The sequence below is a fragment of the Taudactylus pleione genome, unplaced genomic scaffold (assembly GCF_031769625.1).
Source record: "Taudactylus pleione unplaced genomic scaffold, aTauple2 ptg000154l, whole genome shotgun sequence".
Lineage (NCBI taxonomy): Eukaryota > Metazoa > Chordata > Amphibia > Anura > Myobatrachidae > Taudactylus > Taudactylus pleione.
The window spans coordinates 28,695,885-28,713,816 of NW_028284556.1; the positions used below are offsets into that span (position 1 = coordinate 28,695,885).

General features: G+C 45.7%; 1 pseudogene; it reads right to left on the bottom strand.

Moving 5' to 3' along the window:
- Window positions 1–15,352: 15,352 nt before the first annotated feature.
- Window positions 15,353–15,470, bottom strand: LOC148521968 (5S ribosomal RNA; annotated as a pseudogene).
- Between the last annotated feature and the right edge of the window lie 2,462 nt (window positions 15,471–17,932).

Here is a 17,932-nt window from a genome sequence, read left to right on the forward strand (position 1 = left end):
CTGCACCGCCTGTGCTCTGGTGTGTAGCACCTCGGCGTCCTTATGCTGCACTCTCTGCACCGCCTGTGCTCTGCTGGGTAGCACCTCGGCGTCCTTATGCTGCACTCTCTGCACTGCCTGTGCTCTGCTGTGTAGCACCTCGGCGTCCTTATGCTGCACTCTCTGCACCGCCTGTGCTCTGGTGTGTAGCACCTCGGCGTCCTTATGCTGCACTCTCTGCACCGCCTGTGCTCTGGTGTGTAGCACCTCGGCATCCTTATGCTGCACTCTCTGCACCGCCTGTGCTCTGGTGTGTAGCACCTCGGCGTCCTTATGCTGCACTCTCTGCACCGCCTGTGCTCTGGTGTGTAGCACCTCGGCGTCCTTATGCTGCACTCTCTGCACCGCCTGTGCTCTGCTGTGTAGCACCTTGGCGTCCTTATGCTGCACTCTCTGCACCGCCTGTGCTCTGCTGTGTAGCACCTTGGCGTCCTTATGCTGCACTCTCTGCACCGCCTGTGCTCTGGTGTGTAGCACCTTGGCGTCCTTATGCTGCACTCACTGCACCGCCTGTGCTCTGGTGTGTAGCACCTTGGCGTCCTTATGCTGCACTCACTGCACCGCCTGTGCTCTGGTGTGTAGCACCTTGGCGTCCTTATGATGCACTCTCTGCACCGCCTGTGCTCTGCTGTGTAGCACCTTGGCGTCCTTATGCTGCACTCTCTGCACCGTCTGTGCTCTGGTGTGTAGCACCTCGGCGTCCTTATGCTGCACTCTCTGTACCGCCTGTGCTCTGGTGTGTAGCACCTTGGCGTCCTTATGCTGCACTCTCTGCACCGCCTGTGCTCTGCTGTATAGCACCTTGGTGTCCTTATGCTGCACTCTCTGCACCGCCTGTGCTCTGGTGTGTAGCACCTTGGCGTCCTTATGCTGCACTCTCTGCACCGCCTGTGCTCTGGTGTGTAGCACCTCGGCGTCCTTATGCTGCACTCTCTGCACCGCCTGTGCTCTGGTGTGTAGCACCTTGGCGTCCTTATGCTGCACTCTCTGCACCGCCTGTGCTCTGCTGTGTAGCACCTTGGTGTCCTTATGCTGCACTCTCTGCACTGCCTGTGCTCTGCTGTGTAGCACCTTGGCGTCCTTATGCTGCACTCTCTGCACCGCCTGTGCTCTGGTGTGTAGCACCTTGGCGTCCGTATGCTGCACTGTCTGCACCGCCTGTGCTCTGCTGTGTAGCACCTTGGCGTCCTTATGCTGCACTCTCTATGCACCGCCTGTGCTCTGGTGTGTAGCACCTTGGCGTCCTTATGCTGCACTCTCTGCACCGCCTGTGCTCTGGTGTGTAACACCTTGGCGTCCTTATGCTGCACTCTCTGCACCGCCTGTGCTCTGCTGTGTAGCACCTTGGCGTCCTTATGCTGCACTCTCTGCACCGCCTGTGCTCTGGTGTGTAGCACCTTGGCGTCCTTATGCTGCACTCTCTGCACCGCCTGTGCTCTGGTGTGTAGCACCTTGGCGTCCTTATGCTGCACTCTCTGCACCGCCTGTGCTCTGCTGTGTAGCACCTTGGCGTCCTTATGCTGCACTCTCTGCACCGCCTGTGCTCTGGTGTGTAGCACCTTGGCGTCCTTATGCTGCACTCACTGCACCGCCTGTGCTCTGGTGTGTAGCACCTCGGCGTCCTTATGCTGCACTCTCTGCACCGCCTGTGCTCTGGTGTGTAGCACCTCGGCGTCCTTATGCTGCACTCTCTGCCCCGCCTGTGCTCTGGTGTGTAGCACCTCGGCGTCCTTATGCTGCACTCTCTGCACCGCCTGTGCTCTGGTGTGTAGCACCTCGGCGTCCTTATGCTGCACTCTCTGCACCGCCTGTGCTCTGGTGTGTAGCACCTTGGCGTCCTTATGCTGCACTGCCTATACCGCCTGTGCTCTGCTGTGTAGCACCTCGGCGTCCTTATGCTGCACTCTCTGCACCGCCTGTGCTCTGGTGTGTAGCACCTCGGCGTCCTTATGCTGCACTCTCTGCACCGCCTGTGCTCTGCTGTGTAGCACCTTGGCGTCCTAATGCTGCACTGCCTATACCGCCTGTGCTCTGCTGTGTAGCACCTCGGCGTCCTTATGCTGCACTCTCTGCACCGCCTGTGCTCTGCTGTGTAGCACCTTGGCGTCCTTATGCTGCACTCTCTGCACCGCCTGTGCTCTGGTGTGTAGCACCTCGGCGTCCTTATGCTGCACTCTCTGCACCGCCTGTGCTCTGCTGTGTAGCACCTTGGCGTCCTAATGCTGCACTGCCTATACCGCCTGTGCTCTGCTGTGTAGCACCTCGGCGTCCTTATGCTGCACTCTCTGCACCGCCTGTGCTCTGCTGTGTAGCACCTTGGCGTCCTTATGCTGCACTCTCTGCACCGCCTGTGCTCTGCTGTGTAGCACCTCGGCGTCCTTATGCTGCACTCTCTGCACCGCCTGTACTCTGCTGTGTAGCACCTCGGCGTCCTTATGCTGCACTCTCTGCACCGCCTGTGCTCTGGTGTGTAGCACCTTGGCGTCCTTATGCTGCACTCTCTGCACCGCCTGTGCTCTGCTGTGTAGCACCTCGGCGTCCTTATGCTGCACTCTCTGCACCGCCTGTGCTCTGGTGTGTAGCACCTTGGCGTCCTTATGCTGCACTGTCTGCACCGCCTGTGCTCTGGTGTGTAGCACCTTGGCATCCTTATGCTGCACTGCCTATACCGCCTGTGCTCTGCTGTGTAGCACCTTGGCGTCCTTATGCTGCACTGCCTATACCGCCTGTGCTCTGCTGTGTAGCACCTTGGCGTCCTTATGCTGCACTCTCTGCGCCTTTTCTTCCTTATACTATCTTTGTTTTAATTATATTCCTTCTTTCTAATCTTAAAATGTCTTAGCGCCATAAGCATGGCTATAGTTTAGACTTTTGCTTTTTCTAGCTCTTATCCTGGTAATGTAGTTACGTGTGTTGGTCTCCCATGTGTTTGGGTCTCTATGCAACTGCCTGTTGTTACTCTGTCTCTGTGTTACTGCTCTGTATGGCAGCTATCACTGTCTTTATAGTGCACCTCTCTTATAGATATTTATTTTTCTATGCCGAGGTGGGCTGAGTCTTTCCACAGGTGACAGAAAGCCTAGATGTGCCCCTGCCAGTACAGTGTTGCACATGATCAGAAGAGGCACCTGATTTGGCCCTCTGAGGCACAGTATGTGCCCTAAGAGGCTGGAGCAGCATCGCCAGGCCCCTACCATAACTTTACTATGGTGCTTGGCAATGCCTGATCCACTGCACAACATTCAGACATGTGACAGAAGAACAAAATAAGCCCTCCCTAATCTGCAAAACTAACCAATTTGGTTGAAATATTACCCCTTTTGGGCTTTGTAACTTAGGACTAGGGATGTGCGCCGGACCATTTTTGCCGGATTTGGATTTGGTTCTAATTCGTCGTCCGGCTTTGGATTTGGATTTGCCAAACTGCGGTGACTGGCTTTGGATTTGGATTTGGATTTTTTTACAAAAATTGACAAAAAAAGCTAAAATCACATAAATTGGTCTTTTTTTTCTTCCTAGAGTATTATTAACCTCAATAACATTAATTTCCAGTCAATTTAGACCATATCACAGCTTATAATATTGTTTTCAACATTATTGGCCAAAGGTTGCAGTGAGCTGACTGGTTACTAAGCGACAAAGCAGCGGCACAACGACACAGACACCACAGTATAAAGCACATCTATGACACATTGCCACACAGCAGTGGCAGAAATGAAAAGTAGTGCACCCACCCAGTGGGGTACGGCCAGCAGAATCACAGTACTTGTTTACAAAGTGGGCTATGGCCCTAGGAGTCACAGTGCACAATCTTATTCGCATTACACCGCACATAGGGCCTGATTCACATTACACCATATAGTAGTGTCTCTTATTTATGTTACGACACACAGTAGTGCCCCTTTTACACAATGCCCACAGTAGTGACCCTTTTACACAATGCCCACAGTAGTGCCCCTTTTACACAATGCCCACAGTAGCGGTGTCCCTTACACAATGTCCCCCAGCAGTGGTGCCCCCTATGCAGTCCCCTTAGTTGTAGGGTCCACTATGCAGTGCCCCCAGTAGAATGCCCCCCAGTAATATGTCCCCCATTAGCAGGCCCCCCCAGTAGTATGCCCCCCATTAGCATGCCACTCAGTAGTATGCCCCCCATTAGCAGGCCCCCCCAGTAGTATGCCCCCCATTAGCATGCCACCCAGTAGTATGCCCCCCTAGTAGTATGGCCCCCCCAGTAGTATGGCCCCCCCAGTAGTAGGCTGCCCCAGTAGCAGCTCCTCCCCAGTAGTAGGCTGCCCCAGTAGTAGCCCCCCCTGTAGTATGGGCCCCCCCTGTAGTATGGCCCCCCTGTAGTAGGCTGCCCCAGTAGCAGCCCCCCCAGTAGTAGTAAGCCCCCCCAGTAGTATGCCCCCCCCAGTAGCAGGCCCCTCAGTAGTATGCCCCCCCCCAGTAGTATAGCCCCCCCCAGTAGCAGGCCCCTCTGTAGTATGGCCCCCCCCAGTAGTATAGCCCCCCCAGTAGCAGACCCCCCCCCAGTAGTGCAGACCCCCCCCAGTAGGATGGCCCTCCCGCTCCCCCAGTAGCAGACCCCCCCCAGTAGCGCCCCCGGCCCTTGCACAAATAAAAAATAAAAAAATAAAAACTTACCTGAATCCCCGCTCCCGCGCCGTCCGCTCTGCTGTCACACGCTGCGGAGGGAGCCGGAAGACGGAGCTCATGTGTGAGCTCCAGCCGGCTCCCGCCGTGCAGCAGCGAATCCGACATCAGGCGGCCGCCGTTCGGCCCCGAACGGGGATCCGAGTCAGGAGGTGAACCCCCGAACAGGGTTCGGGTGGACTCGGATCCCCAATGTTCGGAGCGGTTCGGATTCCACAGAATCCAAACCGCTCATCTCTAGTCATATGACAATGATGTGGATTTCTGTCATCCACTGTCCTGCATTAGGTGTATACAGCTAGTAACTGCTTAGGTAGCAGGATCATAATCCTTAGTTCATAAATTATTGAAGTGAGACACTGACATACTGTAAGTAGGAAAACCAATTGCTAGCATTTACAGGTTATGTATATGTTTGCAGACATATCTGTCCATCGGCTGTGCAGCAAAGCCAATGCGATATGTCGGTGAATGCTGACATTCACCGACATATCATGGGTACACACTGCCAGACAGGCAGCAAATACATTGGCCGATTGAGCTTAAGTGTTTCATGTTGCAATCCCACAGGTGTGACACTTCCATAAGGCTGGATGGTGCTGACTTATGTTGGAGATTAGGGGCCATTGGGAAGTTCATACTAGGAATTTCTCTCTTTTCTTGCAGACTGACAATGAGGACCTGCAAAAAGAACTGGCCCAGGTCTGGCAGCAGCACAGCACAGAGGCAGAGCAGCTGTATAGCATAATATCCGTGCTCAGTGACCAACTCAGAGGGTATTTATATTCTGTCATGTAACACTGTATATACTCTGGTAGTAATAATTTGTCTAGGTCACTGGTTCCCAAACTTTTTTGAACTACGGCACCCTAGATTATCAGCATATTTTCCACGGTACCCATGGGCCAAAAGTTTCTTATTGAGAAATTCAGAACAAATTAAATAAAGTAAATTGTGCTTCTATGTCACCCTTAGGGTCAGTTATGTGGTGGGTGACAGGGCTGTGCTTCTTTTTGCGTCATTATACACGTGACTGGGTTGTATTTTAGCCTGAACTGCTCGCAATGTTGTGGTGGGAAAAGGCTACCACAAGAACTGCGAGCAGCTCTGATGGCTCTCGATGTTCCCGATTAATCCTACAACTGCCGGAGATGACGTGTGTTGTGAGTGGCAAAGGGGCGTCTTTATACAGGTGAGAGCGCATAGTGCCGCTGCTCGCTAATACTTAATGGGTGGCTTTACGCGACGCAGTGCGAGCGCATGATTTAAATATCTGGCCCCTTTTAGCCAGCGAGCGGCCGCAAATAGCGACCGGGTCTGAATCAGGCCCTTAGTTAGCTCAGTCTTACTGAGATCACTCTTGGCTGACATCAAGGCAGCTGCTGAAGCATGTGGGGTATGAGATGCCGACAGGCACTTTACACATATGTACTCACTACACTATTGCTTGCCACACTATACCACCATCACTATGCAAACTGAATATATTGCAACTCTAGCTCACAGAAGATTAATAGAAGGTTCTGTGTCAGTCACATGTCTCACTATTATAGGACAGACCACTGTATACGTATGTGTTTATTCAAAATTAAATTATTTATTTAAAAAAATACATTCGGGATTTAGAGCCACTGGGACACCTATGAGTCTTGTTTCTTTAACACCCTTAGGTGAGAGGACATCAGGAAGCATGTTTCAATGTTTGTTCCTTGTGTGTCACCCCAAAGCTCTGCTGAATTGTGCACAGTTATCGTGTATTGTGCTTTGGTTCATATAAAAAAAAATACTCAACAATTGGCACATTAAATATGAGGGGAACAGGGGACACTAAAGTATGTTATAATGTGAACTAGGGGCATTACAATGTTATAATCTGAACTGGATGCACTACAGAGTGGTATACTTTGAATTGAATGCACTACAGTGTGGTATAATGTGAACTAGGGGCACTACAAGGCGGTATTATATGAACTGGATTCACTACAGAGTGGTATAATTTGAACTGGGGCACTACAATGTGCTAGAATATGAATTGGATTCACTACAGAGTGGCATAATGTGAACTGGGCACTATCTTGTGGTTTAATGTGAATTGAGGGCACTACAGTGTGGCATGATGTGAACTGAGGGCACTACAGTCTTGCATAATGTCAACTGGGTATAACAGTTTTATAAAACACTGAAATACATGAAGGAAAACATAACATTGCTTTATTACAAATGAAACATATCAGGCTTATATAAAATAGCAAACTATAATACATATTGCAGAACACACCATTAATTGCCAACATCTAGATACACATAGCCATGGTTGAGCAGTGCATAATAGGAAATGAGGACTCCCAGCAGCAATTGCCTAATGATTACAAAAACTTTCCTATTACAACGCAGTGTTCGCCCCAGAAAATATTTCCAGCCGGGTGGCATCAAGAAGTAGCCGAGTGGGGGCCTTTGCAATAATAAAATGTTTTTAAATCCTGATCTTAATTTAATCTTGAAATAACAATCTATATATTAATTATCCTCTTCTTCTTAGAGGCCCAGATACAGGCCCCACTTGCTGGCTACACAGAATATATTTATTATACAGCCCTCAGATACAGGCCCCACTTGCAGGCTACACAGAATATATTTTTTTACAGCTCCACAGATACAGGCCCCACTTGCAGGCTACACAGAATATATTTATTAAACAGCCCTCAGATACAGGCCCCACTTGCAGGCTACACAGAATATATTTATTATACAGCCCTCAGATACAGGCCTCACTTGCAGCTACACAGAATATATTTATTATACAGCCCTCAGGTACAGGCCCCACTTGCAGGCTACACAGAATATATTTATTATACAGCTCCACAGATACAGGCCCCACTTGCAGCTACACAGAATATATTTATTATATAGCCCTCAGATACAGGCCCCACTTGCAGGCTACACAGAATATATTTATTATACAGCCCTCAGATACAGGCCCCACTTGCTGGCTACACAGAATATATTTATTATACAGCTCCACAGATAAAGGCCCCACTTGCAGCTACACAGAATATATTTATTATATAGCCCTCAGATACAGGCCCCACTTGCAGGCTACACAGAATATATTTATTATACAGCCCTCAGATACAGGCCCCACTTGCAGGCTACACAGAATATATTTATTATAAAGCCCTCAGATACAGGCCCCACTTGCAGGCTACACAGAATATATTTATTATATAGCCCTCAGATACAGGTCCCACTTGCAGGCTACACAGAATATATTTTTTATAAAGTCCTCAGATACAGGCCCCACTTGCTGGCTACACAGAATATATTTATTATACAGCCCTCAGATACAGGACCCACTTGCTGGCTACACAGAATATATTTATTATACAGCCCTCAGATACAGGCCCCACTTGCAGGCTACACAGAATCAGCCCCCAGGTACAGGCCCCACTTGCAGGCTACACAGAATATATTTATTATATAGCCCTCAGATACAGGCACCACTTGCTGGCTACACAGAATATATTTATTATATAGCCCTCAGATATAGGCCCCACTTGCAGGCTACACAGAATCAGCCCTCAGATACAGGCCCCACTTGCAGGCTACACAGAATATATTTATTATATAGCCCTCAGATACAGGTCCCACTTGCAGGCTACACAGAATATATTAATATACATCCCTCAGATACTGGCCCCACTTGCAGGCTACACAGAATATATTAATATACATCCCTCAGATACTGGCCCCACTTGCTGGCTACACAGAATATATTTATTATACAGCTCCACAGATACTGGCCCCACTTGCAGGCTACACAGAATATATTTATTATACAGCTCTCAGGTACAGGCCCCACTTGCAGGCTACACAGAATATATTTATTATACAGCTCTCAGGTACAGGCCCCACTTGCAGGCTCTCTTTAATCAGTTCAGGTTACTGTTCCCGCTTGAACAGTGCGCTCGTGCTTTTATACAGGAGAAGGGATTTTGCCCTCCAGCCTGCACTGGGATGAATATAATTTGTATATATCTGCCTGAATCATGCAGATCTCTGCCCCTGCACCGCCTCCAGCGCTCCGTCCGCTAGAGCAGACGTTAGTATTAATATTATTGGCATTTACTCCTACCCAAGCACTTGCGCATGCAGGGGGGTTCTCAGTTCACAGAAACCCCCCTGATGGAAAATTCCCTCCCCCTACACTGGACGCAGTAGGGTGCAGGGCCTATGTAGTAAGCTCTAGTCCATATCCCAGCGAATCACAGTATTACATTGCAAGGGGTCAGACGCAATGATGCGAGGTTCCCATCTTTATTAGCAACCCGAAACAGCTGCTGCTTTAAAATTTCAAGTACTTATACTTTTTAGCATGTATGTGCTAGTGTGTATATACTGTATGTGTAAGTGTTATTGTGTGTGCTATATGGTGATCATTCTAGCACCCTGCACTTCTCACAACCCATGCAATTCCTCTTTCCTGCCTGGGGTAATGCTGTCTGCTCTGGTGCTTCTAGCACACTCCGCTGATGCAACAAACTGCTAAGATACAGAGCAGTATATGCTAAAGGCACCACAGAGCAACACCCCAGGCAGGATAAATATATATATATATAACTAGCAGCTGGCTTTACACATAGAAGTAGATAAACGGCAACACTCCGTACTTGAAGAAAGTATATACACCACTTAGGTACTTTATCAACGTTTCAGCACTTTATTGCGCTTTTGTCAAGCAATACAACATTTTTGTATTACTTCTATGTGTAAGGTCAGATGCTTGCTGACAGCTTCGGAGGGCACCCGCCAAGTACTTTTATTTGGAAGCACTGAGTGCCGAATATATATCTAATACAAAATAGAAAGAAGAGGAAACAACTAGTAGGGCACAAAAATGAGCTGCCACTGGTTTTGTTGATATTCCGTAAAAGAATTTCACTACAATTCAAAACAATAACATAAGATAAAGAATCGGAATAAATAAACACTGAGGTGCTAAATAAATATAATCTGACAATAATACATCCCTTTGGTGCAGGCGATGTTATCTTTATGATGGATGAAGTCAGCTGAAATCTGTTTTCTTCTGGATAAAATCCTGGATTTAACAGTTGCTTGGTTGTAACATGAAAGGAGACATCAAATGAAAAAAAGCCAATGTGTAGTACTATTTGGTGCCACCAGAAGAATGATTATCATTCAAAATAAAATGTCTGTCATGAGGTAATATATCATAGCGTACCCCACTCACATAATATGTGGCCGGTATATGTGATAAAAGGTATCTTTAGCACTAGGGATCTTCTTTAAAAAATTGGCATACCCAACTCACTTCTCACTATTGTAGGTGAAAACATATAAAGGTATCTTTTTATCCCTCTTTCTGGACACTATAGATAGATGTATATGAATCCTCCCAATAGATGATTACTAGTGGTAAGACACTAGATGGTGTACCCCAACTCACACTGTGCCATTGATGTTGAATCATATATGGGTATCTTTAAATTGAAAGTGCAAATTCGTACCCCAACTCACATAAAGTAAAGCAATGGAACTCCTATAAAGGTATCTTTTTTTCCAACAATATTTGGTCCTTCAATGTGGATCCTCAAAAATATAACTCCATAGTGTATAAAGGTAAACCGCAATATTTTCAATCCAAAAAGGTTTTAATAATTAAAACAATGTATAAAAAGATAGACAGCAGCACCAGAGATATATAAACAAAAGGTGCATGAACAACACCATTAAAAGAAGCATAAAAAATGTACTGAATTTTCAAGAGAAAAAAAAGAATAATTATAATAATAAAAAAGGAAAAAACATTGAATAAATCCAGAATCAAAAAAAATAGTCCAAGTATTGAGCTACTCACACCTTTGGTAGTTTGTCAACGCGTTTCGGTCATTGGGACATTTTTCAAGATACTGTTGGTGTGAGGAGCTCGATATTTATGTGGAGATAGACCTGTCAGTTAATTACAGGAAGTGGTCATCATCAACACAATCATTAATCTAAAACAGGTGTGTGAAGTTTTCTAAAACCTATCTACATATCGTACTATGTTAGGGTTTAGAGGTAATTACTCTCTATGTATAAATCATTCAATCCAAACATAATCCACTTTTTAAGATGAAACACGATTTATAATTTGACAGAAAACCAGACTTCCGATCAATGCATGATGGGAAATATAGTCCAAATAATAGAGAAATAAATATAGCTGAACTATAGAATCAACAAAGATCAAGTTCATATCAGAAGTTAAAATAGTGGCATTGGGGATTTAGGTAGCAATCATCAGTCCGCAAATCACTCCGAGGACATAAAGACTTCCACTTTCATATATTCACCGAGACCGGAAGTGACGCAACGCTACTTGAGAGCCACAGATCATGTTGCAGGGAATGCTGGGATATGAAGTCCACACTGAGAAGTAGGACTTCTGCCGTTCAATTAGCATAGGCAGACCTGTAGACAGTGTTCACCACGTCACCATGGCAACCACAACAAACATGGATGCGGGACCTTCGGTTCAAATCGATAAACGGACATATATAGAAACATAAATATACAACAGTTAGTGTTATAAATGTATGATAATGGACAACAAAGATATTAAGTTTATAGCAACATAAAAACATCCTGATTGATAAATATGCAATGAGCTTTGATGATTATCAAATTACCCTAACAATTTATATGCCAAATATACATGTTATGGCATTGATATAAGGACAAGCATTGTCTCTTCTAAAACTGCAGCTCCTATCGCTAAATAGGCATGAATGGAATATCTATCTCTTAACTGGCCACCCCTATATATAGAACTACAATCACAGACTAGTGAACCATGGTAAATATCAAAAGAGAAAAAAGAGAAAAGAAGAAAAAAAAATTCCATATGGGCACCATATAACAGTAACAGTAATGCTGAAAGTCATATATCTATCCATAAAGGTAAGTAAGACTAAATATCTTTTGGTTTATAGAAACCATTTTAGCTCAAAGTCCCCATTAAGACCTTGAGGGGCAAGCCCTTTATACTAATAAATAGCACTCATTTCTGCTTTGGCTAATTTAGTGGCAGTATCTTTGCATCTTAGGTTACCCTTAATATGTCTAATGCCATAGGGGGTCATTCAGACCCGCTCGGGAGTAGCAGTACGCTCACAAGCGGGTCGATGTCCCCCACTGCGCATGCGCACGACGGAGGGAGCTCCGTCGTGCGCATGCGCGAGACCCGTACAGCGACGGGGTCTCGCACCAAAGGGGGCGTGCTGTCGATGTTGATTGACAGCACGCCCCCTTTGGTGGGCGTGCCTGCCAGACGGAGGCGTTCCCATGGGAACGCCTACCGTCTCAAGCCGGCCCCACTGACATCACTAGTGACATCACTAGTGATGTCAGTGGGAGTGATTTTGGCTCTGATAGAGCCAAAATCACTCCAGGGCTTGCGGCAGCGAGACCCTACCGCAGGGTCTCCGTCGCAAGCCCGATGGTCGCGATGGTCTTGTCCATCGCGACCATCATCATGGACGCTCGCATAAGCTGTGGGTGGTAACCATTGATTCGGTCAATTTAGATGGAAGAGAGCTGGACACTAGTTTATTCCTTAAATTGGGGGCTTTTCTATAAATATGGATATCTCTCTCTCTCTCTATGCACATACATATTTATCTATAAGCTCCTGTACCCACCTAAATGACCATACACACATATATACACATTATATATATATATATATATATATATATATACATACAGTCAGGTGCATAAATATTGGGACATTGACAGACAGTATTTTCATATTTTGGCCTCTATTCACCACCACAATGACTTTGAAATGAAACAAACAAGATGTGCTTTAACTGCAGACTTTCAGATTTAATTTGAGGGTAATTACATCCAAATCAGAGGAACGGTGTAGGAATTACAATGGTTTCTATATGTGCCTCCCACTTTTTAAGGGGCCAAAAGTAATGGGACTATCAACTGAAAAGCTATTTCATGGACAGGTGTGGGCTATTCCCTCATTATTTCATTATCAATAAAGCAGGTAAAAGGTCTGGAGTTGATTCTAGGTGTGACATTTGCATTTGGAATCAGTCGCTGTCGACTATCAATATGAGATCGGAAGAGCTGTCACTATCAGTGAAGCAAGCCATCATTAGGCTGAAAAATCAAAACAAACCCATCAGAGAGATAGCAAAAACATTAGGTGTAGCCAAATCAACTGTTTGGAACATTCTTAAAAGGAAAGAACGTACCGGAGAGCTCAGCAACACCAAAAGACCCGGAAGACCACGGAAAACAACTGTGGTGGATGACAGAAGAATTATTTCCCTGGTGAAGAAAAACCCCTTCACAACAGTTGGCCAAATCAAGAACACTCCCCAGTAGGTAGGTGTATATGTGTCAAAGTCAACAATCAAGAGAAGACTTCCCAAGAGTGAATATAGAGGGTACACCACAAGATGTAAACCATTGGTGAGCCTCAAAAACAGGAAGACTAGATTAGAGTTTGCCAAACAACATCTAAAAAAGCCATTACAGTTCTGGAACAACATCCTATGGACAGATGAGACAAAGATCAACTTGTACCAGAGTGATGGGAACAGAAGAGTATGGAGAAGGAAAGGAACTGCTCATGATCCAAAACATACCACCTCATCAGTGAAACATGGTGGTGGTAGTGTCATGGCGAGGGCATGTATGGCTGCCAATGGAACTGGTTCCCTTGTATTTATTGATGATGTGACTGCTGACAAAAGCAGCAGAATGAATTCTGAAGTGTTTCGGGCAATATTATATGCTCATATTCAGTCAAATGCTTCAGAACTCATTGGCCAGCACTTCACAGTGCAGATGGACAATGACCCGAAGCATACTGCAAAAGCAACTAAAGAGTTTTTAAGGCTAAAAAGTGGAATGTTATGCAATGGCCAAGTCAATCCCCTGACCTGAATCCGATTGAGCATGCATTTCACTTGATGAAGACAAAACTGAAGGGAAAATGCCCCAAGAACAAGCAGGAACTGAATACATTTGCAGTAGAGGCTGGCAGAGCATCACCAGGGATGAAACCCAGCGTCTGGTGATGTCAATGTGTTCCAGACTTAAGGCTGTAATTGCCTGCAAAGGATTTGCAACAAAGTATTAAAAAGTGAAAGTTAGATTTAGGATTGTTTAGTTTGTCCCATTACTTTTGGTCCCTTAAAAAGTGGGAGGCACATATAGAAACCGTTGTAATTCCTACACCGTTCACCTGATTTAGATGTAATTACCCTCAAATTAAATCTGCAGTTAAAGCACATCTTGTTTGTTTCATTTCAAAGCCATTGTGGTGGTGAATAGAGGCCAAAATATGAAAATTCTGTCAATGTCCCAATATTTATGCACCTGACTGTGTATATATATATATATATATACATATATATATATATATATATATATATATAGTGCAAAAATGGCCGGCACTCCACAAAATCTTAAGTAATTGCCCGGGTGCCATCCAATGGAAAAAATACCAAACATGTATAAAAATAACAGCGGCACTCACAGGACTCTAATAAAGAAGACTCACGACTCAAGTAGGTCAAAGTTCAACGTTTCAGTCTGGCGACTTTTATCAAGAACTAAAGACAGAAGATACAGTGCATACCTTTATACCCAGTGACATCCCATAGTGACCATGTGCAATGCTCACCACGCCGTCGATTACGTCATCAGGGCGGGACAGAGAGCTTGCACAGTGATGCAGCCGCACAAAGCGTGGTTGCCATGGTAAGTAACCAGGGCAACCTGTCGATACTATACAAACATAGATACACAGCCGCAGCATACTACACTCCCCGCCGCTTACAGCGCTCACTGGGGACAAAACATGCGGCTAATGCTGATCGGCCGTAACGATGTTAAACTGCCCAATGGAAACCGGCAACAAGGTGAAACAACTAGCGGCATACATGTGATAATAAACAATGGGTGAATAAAGAGGTGACAGTGATACATGTGCGTAACTATAACAAGAATTCCCCACAGTATAGAAAAATAAGGCAAATGCATTTCATGAAACATAAGTAATGTACAACACAGGTAATGATGACCATAGACTGAGAAAGGTCAAACAAATGAGACACTTAGCAATAAATCTAGACATATAAAAATATGGTAAATGATCAATGAGGTAAGTAAGATAAATTAATCACTGCATGACTAAACTGATAATAGGGAACAATGATGCATGGTAGTGCGTGGTTCTGGCTATACCAAAAAATGGTAGATCATGTGAGAATCTAAAAAATGATCAATGGAATAAATTAATGAAATAAATTAACCACTACATGACTAAAATGGTCATGGGGAACAAAGATGCATATTAAAGCGTGGTTCTGGCTATACCAAAAAATGGTAGGTCATGTAAGGATGGAGTATAGGGTGGCCTTGGCCATTAAAGAATGGCGAATTAGTCAAAAAATAAAGCCATAACATGGCCGTAATCAGAAGTAGGAATGTTCAAAAAACTCCACATGGTACTGAAATGAACATATAGATTGAACTGATAAGATCCATCAACCGTGTAGATACATAAAGAAAGTGGACAAAATAAACCGGCAAATGCGAATGGACAGGCGTCAACTAGGATAATTCCATAATACAGCACCAGGTATTCCTAGGTGGTCTCCCATTCAAGTACTAGCCTGGCCTACACTGCTTAGCTTCAAAGATCAGACGGTATAAGGCGTATTCACTGTAGTATGGCTGTAGCAGAGGAAAAGTAAATCCAAATATGCTAGTCCTGCGCATGCCAACGACCGAGACCCCAATATATCTGAACACAGTAGATGGATCCGTAACAACTGTAACACACGACATATCATTAAGAACAACCAGGCCTGGATAATGCAATAATGCATAATATCCAAACACACTGATGGGAAAAAAAGTGGGTAACCAATACCCTGTAAGTATAAGTATAGATACACTGTATGATAACAGCGAGCAGTCCCAAGAGGTCCTTAGAAAAAACAGGAAAAGGAAAGTTGTTCGTTGAGACCAAATGGTGATACGGTGTTCATTTTGTGTATCCAAAAAGTTTCAAGTTGTAACAATTTCTTGTCCCTATCGCCTCCACGTTTGTTGATAGGGACATGGTCAATTAGTTTGTACACCAAGGTGGATAATGAATGTCAAAAGTTCTTGAAGTGGCGAGCTACAGGTTGGTCAATTTCCTTTCCCTCTAGTGCTTGACGGATTGCAGTACGATGTTGTGCCATACGAATTCTGGCGGTGCAGGTGGTTTTCCCAATGTATGTTAGTCCACAAGGACAACAGATCATATACACCATGTATTTGGATGTACCCGAGTGCGGGTGTACAATATCAGGGCCAGTTTCCATAAAACTGCATGTCATGCAGCCAGTGCAACGATAGCATCCTGGTCTCTTCGATAAAAAATGCTGTTCAGTATTGGTGGGACCAAAGTTGATGTCATTGTGTACAAGCCAATCCTTCAGATTTTTGCCACATTTATAGTAGGGGTGTGCACCGGACACTTTTCGTGTTTTGTGTTTTGGTTTTGGATCTGGATCTTTCTTCGTGTTTTGGATCTGGATTGGTTTTGCCAAAACCACCCTTCCGTGTTTTGGGTTCTGGGTTTTGTGTTTTGGATCTGGATTTTTTCTTAAAAAATAAAAAAAAAACGCTAAAATCACATAAATGGGCCTTTTTTTGTTCCTACGCTATTAATAACCCCAATAACATTAATTTCCACTCATTTCCACTCTATTCTGAACACCTCACACCTCACAATATTGTTTTTAGGCCAAAAGGTTGTACCGAGGAAGCTGGATGACTATGCTAAGCGACACAAGGGGGCGGCACAAACACGTGGCCCATCTAGGAGTGGCACTGCAGTGGCAGACAGGAAGCCAATCAGCGTTATGGTGCCCATTTGCATGTAGCACGAACCCGGGAGATCCGTGCTACATGCATCTGTGTGATTGGCACAGAGCAATGACAGGTCCGTGAGACCCGTCTGTGCTGCTGTGGTAAAAAAAAAAAAAAAAACCTGTGTAAAAAAAGAAAAAAATGGCGTGCACCCCCCCAAAAAAGAGCAACCAGCCCCGGGCATTAGTAACCCAGTGCTGGGTGTGCTTAAATACAGGGGACAAACGACGTAGGGGTCCCCTGTACTTAAGCACAACCAGCACCGGGCTAGTCAGAACCAGCGCTGGTTGCCAAAATACGGGGGACAAACGACGTAGGGGTCCCCTGTATTCTGCGCAACCAGCTCTGGGCTCTGATCCGGTCCTGGTTCTGGAAATATAGGGGACAAAAAATGAGTAGGGTTCCCCTGTATGTTCCAGAACCAGCACTGGACTTTTTCTAGCGGGGGGCTGATGCCACAGCCAGGGGAGCCCTTTCACCGGGCCCCCCAGCCGCAGCATCAACCCTGACCGCTAGTCAGCCCAGGCCGGGGATCCCTGGAGAGCTGGGGACCCCCCCAATAAAGGGGTCACCCTCTCCAGGGCACCCCAGGCCCAGGCTGATAGCCCGGGGCTATCCCCGCCACCCCTGGTGGCGGTGGGTGGCGGGTTGATTGTGTGGTGTGGTGTAAATAAAGAATATCAAACATTGTCTTTACAAGTAGAACTGCAAGTCCCAGCTAGCCTGCCCCGCATGCTGGTACTTGGAGAACCACAAGTACCAGCATGCAGGGCATTAAGGGCCCACTAGTACCTGTAGTTCACCTGTAAAAAAAATGTTTAAAAAAACACAGGACACACACACCGTGACAGTATAAGTTTATTAAACATACATACACACACACACATGTACACATACTCACCTATGTAACCTGTAGCATCGGTCCACTTGTCCGGTAAAGTATCCATAGGGGACCTGTGAAAAAAACATACTCACCATCTCCTATGCGAGGTTCTGTCCTCTTCGTTCCAAAGTAGGCATCCCCAGACTTGGCAAAAAAAAAAAACGAAAACGCGATCCACGAACTTAGTACCGTTCTATAGAACGGTACTTCCCGAATGAGAGCTTAGCGGCGGGGTATCACCATGGAAACCCCGCTGCTAAGCGTTCATTGGCTGAGAGAGGTCATCTCCCGTCTCTCAGCCAATGAACGGCTCCCTCCATTGTAGTCAATGGTGGGAACCGCAGGGTAAACTTTAATAACCTTGCGGCTCCCAGCATTGACTACAAGGGAGGGAGCCGT